Consider the following 11,272-nt stretch of genomic DNA (forward strand, 5'->3'; position numbering starts at 1 on the left):
AAACCCTAGGTTTGGTGTTGGCTGTAGACTGGAAATTAAATCACATCTCCCCTGTGTGTAGTGAGATACAGTAATGACTCATTTATCAGGCATTGTTAAAGGACAAGGAGCTCCATGTAAAAAAAAAAAAATTAAAAAAAAAAAAAAGCTCAGATACTTGAATCTTATTCCTTGATGTGTAAATCAAAAATTTAAAAAAAAAAATTTAATTCTTTAAAATATTACATGTTGCCTTCATAGGCAAAGTGTCCTGAACATAATTTAATCAAGTGTAAAACCGAGCTCAGCCACTTATTAGTTATATAACTTTGGCAAGTTAGTAAAATCCAGCTTAGCCATTTACTAGTTTTATAATTTTGGCAAATTAGTTAGCCTTTGTTTTCTCATCTGTCAAGCAGAGATAATTATACCTATGTCACAGTTTGAATTAGCTAATCTATATAAAACACCTCATAAAATGCCTAACACATAGTAGACCTACCCAGCATAGCCTCCTGGCCAGGCCTGTGGACTCCGCAGCCAGACTGTCTGGATTTGAATGTTGCCTATGCCACTCCCTAGCAAGTAAATGTAACAATCTTTTTACCCTAATCTCTCTGATCTTCAGTTTCCACGTCTCTAAAATGGAGATGAAAATGCCGGGCATGGTGGCTCACTCCTGTAATCCCTTTGGGGGAATTATAGCACTTTGGGAGGCTGAGGTGGGTACCTGAGGTCAGGAGTTCGAGACCAGCCTGGTCAACACGGTGAAACCCTGTCTCTACTAAAAATACAAAAAAACTACCAGGGTGTGGTGGTGCATGCCTGTAATCCGAGCTACTTGGGAGGCTGAGACAGGAGAATCACTTGAACCTGGGAGGTGGAGGTTGCGGTGAGCTGAGATAGCACCACTGCACTCCAGCCTGGGTAACAGAGCAAGACTCTGTCTCAAAAAACAAACAAAAAGAAAAGAAAAGAAATGGCATGTAAGCATTAAATAACTCGTGTAGCGCCCTTAGAGCAGTGACTAGTGGATATAGTGTTTTACAAATTTAACCTCTATGAATAAATGTTTTCTGAAGCATTTCTAATTCAGCTGTATATAATTTTGGTAGGAATGTGTGCGTGACTGCTTGTGGGAGTATGTGTTCTTTTCCTCTTGTTATTTAGGTTTTGACTATTTCACTAATGTATTTCTACGCGTCAGCCATAAAAAGTTATCTGAGATAGATCAACATCCATTTCTATGCTTTTGCAATCTGTTTGTTAGTTTCGTTGTTTCTTTTTTGTTTCCTTGTGAAAATATCACATTCATCTCAGCCAAATGCTGGGGAAAGCCCAAGGTGGCTGAGGAAATAAGAGATTCGTTCAGGATCTGCCCCTATTGCAACTGTGGTGGCCCAATACGAAATTCATGTCTCTGAGGCAAATAGTGAAATGAAACTTCAGTAGCAAATAAAATGGGTGTGCCCACTCTACTCTGCTCAGATTTACTTAAAGGAGTCTGTGCCTCTGGCCACATTTCTTCCAAAGAGCAAGGATTTGGGTAGGGCTGAAACGACACACCCACCAAAGTCCATCTGTTGGCCCACCCTCCAGATGATTACACTGACATGTTCCTCACTAGACCCAAGGATGGCTCAGGGGAAGCTGTATATGGAAAGAGGAACAAATCTCAGATGCCTTATCTGGACGGTCCACAAAGGTGTGCACTGGGTAACCTTCTGTGGGGTGGAGAGGAGCCAGAGCTGGGAATCTGGAGGTCAGAAGGCTTTGGCTTGGCTTCCTCACATGTCTACACTCAGGTGTGAACTGTGAGTTTGCCCTCCTAGATCCCTCTGCAGGTAGATATGTCAAGGTAAGAGGATAAAACCTGTTACATAAGAGTTTGCCAGCTCAAGTTAGAACTTTTAAATATTAGACTATCATATGTTGATTTCCATTTATACTCCTTTTCCAGCCCTTGCAAACAATAGGAGTAGGCATGTATATGCATCTTTTCCCAAGTCGATTGCTTCTTTCAAGTTATTGATTTAAAACTTGGATACACAAGAGATGGTTTCATTATTGCTTAATGTTGAAGTTAATAATACTAAAAGGCACAGAAATATATGAGACAAGAATGACTTTAAGCCACAATGAGATGCTATTATACAACCAGTATAAAGGTTAAAGCTATATAGACTGACAACACCAGATGTGGATGGAGATATGGAGCTATTCATTTTTTAGTCAGAATGTAAAATGGTACAACTGCTTTTGAAAACATTTTAGCAACTTCTTATAGAACTGAACATGTACCCACCCAGTGACCCCACAATGCCACCCCAATACATTTAGCTAAAATATAATTTAAGTTTACAAATACACTTTTCATAGTAGTTTAAAACTGCTGATCACCTAATTTTCAATGAACAGGAGAATGACTAAAACTTGGCATATGCATGTCATGGAATACCACTGTAGACGTATGAAAAGGAATGACTTTCTGATGCAATCAGTATGGATGAATCATGACATGTTGCTGAGTGAAAGAAGCCTTCCACAAACATACAGTACATTTTATATGGTTCTATGTACATGGTTGTATTTACACAAATTTTAGAGTAGGCAAAACTATTCTATGGTTTAAAAAAAATCAGAACAGTGACTGCCTCTGGAGGATGGCAGTAGGAACTGATGGGGAAGAATACGATGAAACATCACAGCATGAAGATAATGGGTGTGCATGTGCTTGTGTATAAGGTCACAATTTTTGGAGATGGGGAAGCAGAAATCTAGCTGGGATTGCTTCCCCAGTAGTAGGAAGAGGGCCATGATTTGGCTCTGTCAATAGCAGAGATTCTCAAGGTGCTGTGTTCCACAGCAGTGGTGAAATGTCAGAGTAAAATGACCTGGTGCAACTAGAGAGCTTCTACAGTATAAGCACCAGGCCTGTGAGCTATGGCAAGGATCCCCGGTTTTCCACTTTGCACAGGAGTAGCCTCTTTCAAGGGATGGGTTGGTCTTAAATAGTAAATTAGAGCAGATAAACACAAACTAAAGACCAGAAAGCACTCCTTGAATAGGCTTTTGTAAGACTCTGGGGTTTTCACAAGACTTGGAAAGGGCAAACACTCAAACTGACCGAGATGGAATTTTATGCTGTTCTGGCAAGCGAAGTCTCAGCCAGAATAGAAAATTAAGTCATGTTCTGGGTCTTCTACTTTGAGTTTATATTTAAAAATTTAGCCCTACTTTAGAAGGATTAAGTTCACGTGTGTGGCCCAGAAGGCAAAAACCATGACAAATGCATAGAAGTTTTACAGAAGTTTGTGTCAGCTCAATATAAAGGATATTTCATGTGTTCATCAGCTAATTTACATGGTTTAGTCTACTTCAAATTTGATATTCTCTTTGCAGATTAATAAATGGTATTCTGAGACATTAACACAAATATAAAACAGAAGGGGCTGCTGTTGTGAATTTACCTAAATGAATCTCAGAAAGATTGGGTTCCTTTGGTTAGATATCTATAGCCTGCAGCACCCTGCTACCATTTGGTACATTACAATAAAAGCAACTCCCAGGCTGAATTCTGCCACAGATGTATTTATTAGCAAACACACACAAATCAGGCTTTCGAAATTCATCAGCAAACCTGATGAAGATTTTTTTGGGGGGGTGTTAGGCGGGCACTCTTACAAAGAACTTAAATGAAAGGGCCCCATGTGGTAAATGTCACAATATTCCAGTAGCAGAATTATGTTAGTTTGCTAGTCAGCATGGGAGATTATAACCTGAAACGTAAGGCACTATTTTGAAGGATTCAACCAAGGTTGGCATGTCCTATTCAATCAGTAGCAGTAGTGATACGTCCATGTCGTCTGAGGCAATACTCATTTTATCACAGAAAAAGCACTGCTAATTTTCCTTAGACTGACTAGCATACCATCTAACACTGAGCAGGGATAATGACTCAAGACAATTGAATTGATTATGAACATAATTATCCAGTGTGAGATTCTGATTAGGATTTTCCAGGTAGTAGTTAATCATCCCTAGAGTGTGAAGTATTTTTTGTTTGTTTGTTTGTTTGTTTTTAATAAGAGAGAGAGCTGTCACTCAGGCTGGAGTGGTACAATCCTAGCTCACTGCAGCCTCGAACTCCTGGGCTCAAAGGGATCCTCCTACCTCAGCCTCCAGAGTATTTAGGGCTACAACTATATGCCATCACGCCTAGCTAGTTTTTTTGCTTTTTTTTTTTTTTTTTTTAAGAAAATTTTGTAGAGATGGGGATCTGGACCTCCTGGCTTCAAGCTATCTTCCCACCTCATCCCCACAAAGTGCTGGAATTATAGGAGTAAACCACTGTGCCTAGCCCAGGGTGTGTGGTCTTGATTAGAATTCTTCCAGGTAACTAATTATCCATAGGGGACATGCACATTTATATCACTGTATTTAAACTGAAGTAATTGCAGGTAATTTTTAGAAAACACTATATGCTTCATGAATTAGTGAGCTTTTGTCAACGTAAGTGTGAAAGCAGAGGCTGTAAGATCAGCTGTTACAGTCCTGTCTATTGGAGAAAATGTCTTCACTGAGACCTTTGAGTCCTCATCTCATTCTAAAGTTCTCTATTTTTACTCAACACCACACATCTAATTAGTGGTAAAACCAGGAATGGAAACTGGGTTCTTCTTTTGATCAGAGTTTCTCATTCAGGCTGGCTACAAGATTTAACAAGTTATTCAATATATTCATAGTCATTCCTGATTGAGATTTATAATTCAAACACCAGTTGCTTTTCTTACTGAGTACTATGTAAATATTTTCTATTATTCTCATTTTTTGTTTTTTTATGATTAAATTTATACACTTTAAGTGTTTCTTATTCTGCAGACTAATTGCAAATTATATTTTATATAAAAATGGATAAAAATATATTAACCTCATCTAAAATGTTAAATAAGAGTTACTTCTGACATTTATTAAAGTGTCAAGTGAGGATTTTAGTTGCTCCACATCTCACTATTCACACAATAATTTGGGAAATTTGTAATTTGTCACAAAGCTCATATCAAGTATTAACATCTTTTATTTTTTCTAGATTAAAAGCTATGAATTTTAGTATGTCCAAATAAGATAAAAAGGTTACTATATGTATAGTTATCCTGTTCTGTTAATTTAAAATGCAAAATTAAGCATGGTAGTCCTAAACTTTAGGACATACAGTAATGAAAAATAAATATTATGGCTGAATGATATTCTTAGTAAGTTCATTTCAAAAGAATTAAAATTGTTTTAATTTTCACAGTGAAATTGAAACTATTTTCTTCATTAGATAAAAAATATTCTGCAGGAGAACCAAGCTTCTAATTATTCTAAGGTAACTTTCTCATTTCTTTATTGATGAACCTTTCTTCCTGTCCTCACCTTCAAGTTTCAGGGACTGTGAAACCAACAAAAGGAACAAACTGTTCTGTTGTGTCAGAGTTGGTGGTTTTATGGAAACTTAACAGGATCCTTCCTTCTCTTAGCTGTCTGTATATTCTCAATGAGGACAGCTAAAAAAAGGCCAAACCAAATGTTTCCTTTCTGAGGTTTTGAGGCCTCCACTTCCAGTTGAGAAATAAAGGCACACATTTAGCGTGTTGGTCTGTTGGAATAAAAACTACTATTCATGGTTCGAGCAGTTAGATGAGTGGCAAATTAAAAGTCTGAAGACTTTTTTTAAAGGAATATTTTGATAGACTATATATTGATCAAGATGTCTAATTTAATTTTCAGCACATTAGATAATTTAGAAAATGGTTTTACAGCTGAATTTCTCTACAGTGCTTTGAAAACATGTATCTTCCAGTGTGCTACAGCAGAGTCAATATAGACTACAATTTCCCTGAAGACAGATACCTTGTGTTATTTATCTTTATAAACCAAGAGCTCAGTCAGAAGGTCAGTGGGCTATCACTAAATAGGGTTAATTAATACCTTAAGGATGCAACTCCTCTGTATAGATACAGTGAAATGAGAGCTGGATCAGTTAGTGATCAGATTTCAAAAAGATGTGTGAATGATCGTAGGCATTTTTTTTTTTAATCAAGGAAATGCAAATTAGCATCACAATGAGGTATCTTTACATTATTGAGTCTCCCGACCCATGACCATTGTATACTTCTTCATGTGTTTATAAGTGTTCTTAATCTTTACCAGCAATATTTTGTACTTTTTGGAACAGAGTTCCTGTACATTTTTTGGTATATTTATTTCTAGGCATTTTGTGTTTTTATGCTATTGTTAATGCAATTGATCTTTAGTTGATTTAAATTATATTTTGTTAATGTATTATTCCGCACAAAAAATAAATGAGTTATCTAGACTTTTTATTATTGATTAAATTTAATCCCATTGTCTTTATGCCCTATTTGACATCTTTCTGAAATTATTATGGTTTTATTTCACAATATATTTACTTTGGTGAATGTTTTATCTGCATTTGAAATACATATATATTCTGCAGTTGTTGGGTCTATATATGTTCAGTAGGTTGATAGCTACAATGGAATGAATGTTTGTGTCTACCCAAAATTAGTATGTTGAAATCCTAATCCCCAATATGATGGTAATAAGAGACGAGGCCTTTGGGAGGTAATTAGGTCATGAGGATGAAGCCCTCCTGAATAGATTAGTGGCCTTATAAAGGAGACCTCAGAAAGATTTTAGCTCTCTTTCTGCCATGTGAGAATACAAGGAAAAGTTAGAAATCTGCAAAATAGAAGAGGGATCTCACCAGAACTCAACGATGCCCTGATCTCAGACTTACATAATCTGATCTCAGATTTTTAGCCTCCAGAATGGTAAGAAAAAATTTTCTGCTGCTTTTAAGCCACCCAGTCTATGATACTTTTGTATAGCAGTTTGTAGTAAGGCAGTAGTGCTGTTCAAATGTTCTGTATGCTTATTTTAACCATTTGTTTTATAGCTTAGTGAAAAAGGAGTGATAAACTTCTACAAAAAATCTACTTTTATTGCAAACTTTCCTTATTCTTTCTTTAGTTCTGGTAATTTTTCTTCCTGATTTAAACTTTTTTTTTTCAGGGTCTTGCTCGGTCACCTAGGCTGAGGTGCAGTGGCACAGTGACAGTTCACTATAACCTTGAACACCTGGGTTCAAGTGATCTTCCTGCCTTGGCCTTCCAGAGGGCTTGGATTACAGGTATGTAAAACTCTTTTTAAATTAATATTTGTGTTGTTACATCTTTTTGATGAATTGACCCTTTATCATATAACTTTCATTTTATGTATGATAGTATTGCTTGTTTGTAGTCTACTTTGTCTGATATTAATATAGTTATTAACAACTTTTTTAAGATTAGTAAATGCATGGTAACACTTTTTCCATTCAGCTTTGTGGTTTTAAATTTTAAGTGTTTCTCTTGTAAGAAGCATATTCTTGGATATTTCTTAAAATTTATACTGATTTCTCTGTCTCTTAATAGGAATGTTTGGTCCATTTACATTTAATGTAGTTCTTGGCACTGTTGAATTTGTCTACCATTTTCCTGTATGTAAAATATAATTATATATAATATAATATATTCAGCTAATATATGTTAGATTAATACATATATTAGTCTTCCTTTCTTATATATTAGACATATTATTATAAGACTAATATATGTTATATATATATTGATTATATATTTATATTATATTAGACTAATATATATATTAGTCTTCATTTCTTATATTCCTTTGGAACAATCAAATATTTTCACATATTTCATATCATTCCCTTTAATAACTTTTATCTATAATTCATTGCTTTATTTTTTGTTGTTTTGTAGACTAAAATATGCATTCCATATGCTTTTCTCATTTGAACTTCTCTCTATGAGATCAGGATAAAAATTTTTGGTTATTTAACACAAATATTATTTGTGTTCTAAGCTCTAATTATGGAGATATTAAAAGACAAGGTATTTTCAGAGTGACTATGAGAGAGGAGGGTAGTTCTTATAACAGGAGACAGGAAGATGGGAATAACAAATCTGAGATAGACTAAGCCTTATTTATATTATTTGAACCTAGGAGTAAATATATAAATATTTTCTTTAAATATATTTTAGATAGGTGATACAGCACAATGAGACTTGATCTAAAAATAGTAGTGCATACCTGAAGCTATTATAGAAAGCTATTATAGAAAGCTATTATAGTTTTGAAAGAAAACTGCCTCAGATCAATGAAAAATATATTTGATTATAAGCCACTCAAGGATTTACATTTACATTGTATCAAGATAAAATATAACTCACTGTTTTCTTTTCATTCATTCATTCATTCATTCATTCAGAAATTTTCTCAGTTTGCAATGCATATCACCATGACCACTAGGAAGTCTTGAGTTGATTCCTAAGGATAAGGCCAAGAACAGCTAATGTTTCTTTTTTGTTTCTTCAAAGCAAAAGGAGGCCTGGCCTAAATTAAACTGGGTGTGCTTTTTGCAAAGCATACCAAGCTTTATGGGACTTCAAGCTCAGCATTTTAGGCACAGTATTTCAAACTAAATCACATGAAAAAAAAAAATTCACCACTATATTACTTCTTTTAAACAGTTCGGCATGGTTCATTTTTTCCTTTGGAAATGGGATACAGCTGCTTCCTGGGTCATGATTATGTTTGATAATCTTTTTTGGTAAACTGAGGCCTCCCTGAAGTATATCACTATTAAAATGTGCAAATATAAGTTCTTACTACACTAAACACTTATTCAGCTGTAGAAAAAATAAGAATAAATTTGCAGCAAAAAGGAATGAAATTCCATCTTTCTAATGCATATTCTTCAATTTTGTAAATTCAGCATCTTGTTTTTAAACCATTAAGAGAAATTGAAATCAGATTTGTATTTTTAAGTGAAAGAACACATTTTACTAAACAATACAGTGTAAGAAGAAAGGGTTCTATGGCTTCTTCAAATGTTTAAATACAAATATATTTTACAACCAAACTTTTGTGAAACATTTCCTAATTTAACAGGAACTAAAAATTCTTTAACTTATCCTTTATCTTACAAATATTTTTACCATAATACAGATTACCTTATTGTTTCTTTATGTATTTTTTTCCTTATTTTTTAGGAGATTGCTTTATTGGGATTTTTATTTTTCTCTGATTGCAAGAGTAATAGATAGTAATTAGAAAAAAAAAACTGTAGAGGGAACATAAAAAGTAAATATTTTAAAGTCTCACTTGCTAAAATAGCCTCTAATACTATCTTGGGAGATTTTATTTCAGATTTTTTCTATGTGTGTATTTAAATACCAAACATACACATGTATGCACATATAAACACACACATATAAACATATATATGTATATATATAATTTTCCAAGTATGTGTTGTTTTATATGCTACTTTTGCTCCTAAACATGATTTAGAAATGTTACATATCTATAAATATAGATTTAATTGGACTTTTATACCCATTCCATTGAAACGGTTCTATGATAAGTTCCCCACTAACTTCTATTTCAATGTGCAAGCTTCATTCTTCATTTTACTTGACACTGTGGATCCCTGTTGTTTTTTTTTCTTGAACCACTGTCTTCATGTGACTTCCAGAGCTCTTCTGATTTTGCTTTTCTGACTGCTATTTCTTGGTCTTTTTTTTTTTTTATTATTTTCTGAGACAAAGTCTCACTCTGTTACCCAGGCTGGAGTACAGTAGCATGATCTTGGCTTACTGCAACCTCCAACTCCCAGGTTTAAGCAATTCTCCTGCCTCAGTCTCCCGAATAGCTGGGATTACAAGTGCCCACCACCATGCCTGGCTAATTTTTATATTTTTGTAGAGACGGGTTTTCACCATGTTGGCCAGACTGGTCTTGAACTTCTGACCTCAGGTGATCCGCCTGCCTCAGCCTCCCCAAGTGCTGGGATTACAGGCGTGAGCCACCATGCCCGGCCTTTTGGTCTTTTTGACTGACTTCTCAATTCTGTCTCTAAACATTGGAATATTATTGGGCTTAGTCTTTACACTACTTTCCCTCTAGTTCCACAACCATTTTCTTAGTACACATACAGTCTGATACCTTTAAATATCATTTGCATGGTGGCATCTCCCAAATATATATCTCTACTCTGCTACCTTCCCTGAATTCCTTACTGCTGCATACAACTGAATAACATCTTTATTTAGAGGTTTCATAGGCATCTCAAACTTAATATTAAAAACTTCAAAGTTCAAGTTCAAACCTGATTTTCTGATGTTATCTGCCAAACCTACTCTTCTTCCCTATATCATTGAATGACAACTCTATCCTTTCTGTTACTCAAGATAAAAACCTTGAACTATTTTTTAACTTGTTTACTAATATCCCACATCTGGTCTGATTTTTAAAAACGTTCTGTTGACATAAATAAATCCTGAATCTTACTGTTTACCACCTCCCACGCCCAGGTCCAAGCCCCCATTATCCCTTGTTTAGATTATTGAAGAAACTTTGCTATTGGTCTCATTCCTTCTACTCTTAGGTAATTCTAGTCTTTTCTAAATGCAGCAACCAGAGTGATCTTATTACAATGTGGAAAGTTCACATTTCTTCTCTCCTCTATCCTTTCCAAAGCCCATCACAGGACCTCTTTTCCTCCTTGACCTCATGTCCTACTGCTCACGTTTTTGTTTATTCCCCTCAGTCCATGCAGGCTCCTTTCTGTTGCTCAGGGGCACTGGAATTTGCCCTTCCCTCTGGGTTAGGTGCTATTCCTCCATACACAGGTGACTTATTCTCTCACCTACTTTAGATCTTGTTGCAAATTCCACCCTTTCAGAGGGTACTTTCTCAGCCACATTATTTAAAATCCTACCATCCCATTTAACTGCTTAATTTTTCTTCTTAGTGCTAATATACTATGTACATTGCTTAATACTATCTGTAGCTAGAATGTAATCTCTAGGGAGGCAGAGCTTTTTCTGTTTTATTCATTTCTGTGTGCCCAGAATATAGAATAGTACCTAGAATATTATGAGCAGTTAAATATTTGCCAAGTGAATAAACAAATTAAATGAAGTCACATTATTATTTGTAACTACTAATAGTGTTTTATTACATGGATGAACTGTTACTATTTTGAACCAATTCTGCATTGATGCGTGTTTAGGTTATTTCTCACCTAACCTGTGTATTAGTATTAACACACTATAATAACATTTTGTGACAACATCTAAGTGTTTATTTAAGGTAAGTTTCTGTTAGTAAAATTGCTGCATTAAAGGACTGTCATCATTTGGCCAGGTGCAGTGGCTCATAC

Source organism: Mandrillus leucophaeus, unplaced genomic scaffold, assembly GCF_000951045.1.
Source record: "Mandrillus leucophaeus isolate KB7577 unplaced genomic scaffold, Mleu.le_1.0 Scaffold258, whole genome shotgun sequence".
Taxonomy (NCBI): Eukaryota; Metazoa; Chordata; class Mammalia; order Primates; family Cercopithecidae; genus Mandrillus; species Mandrillus leucophaeus.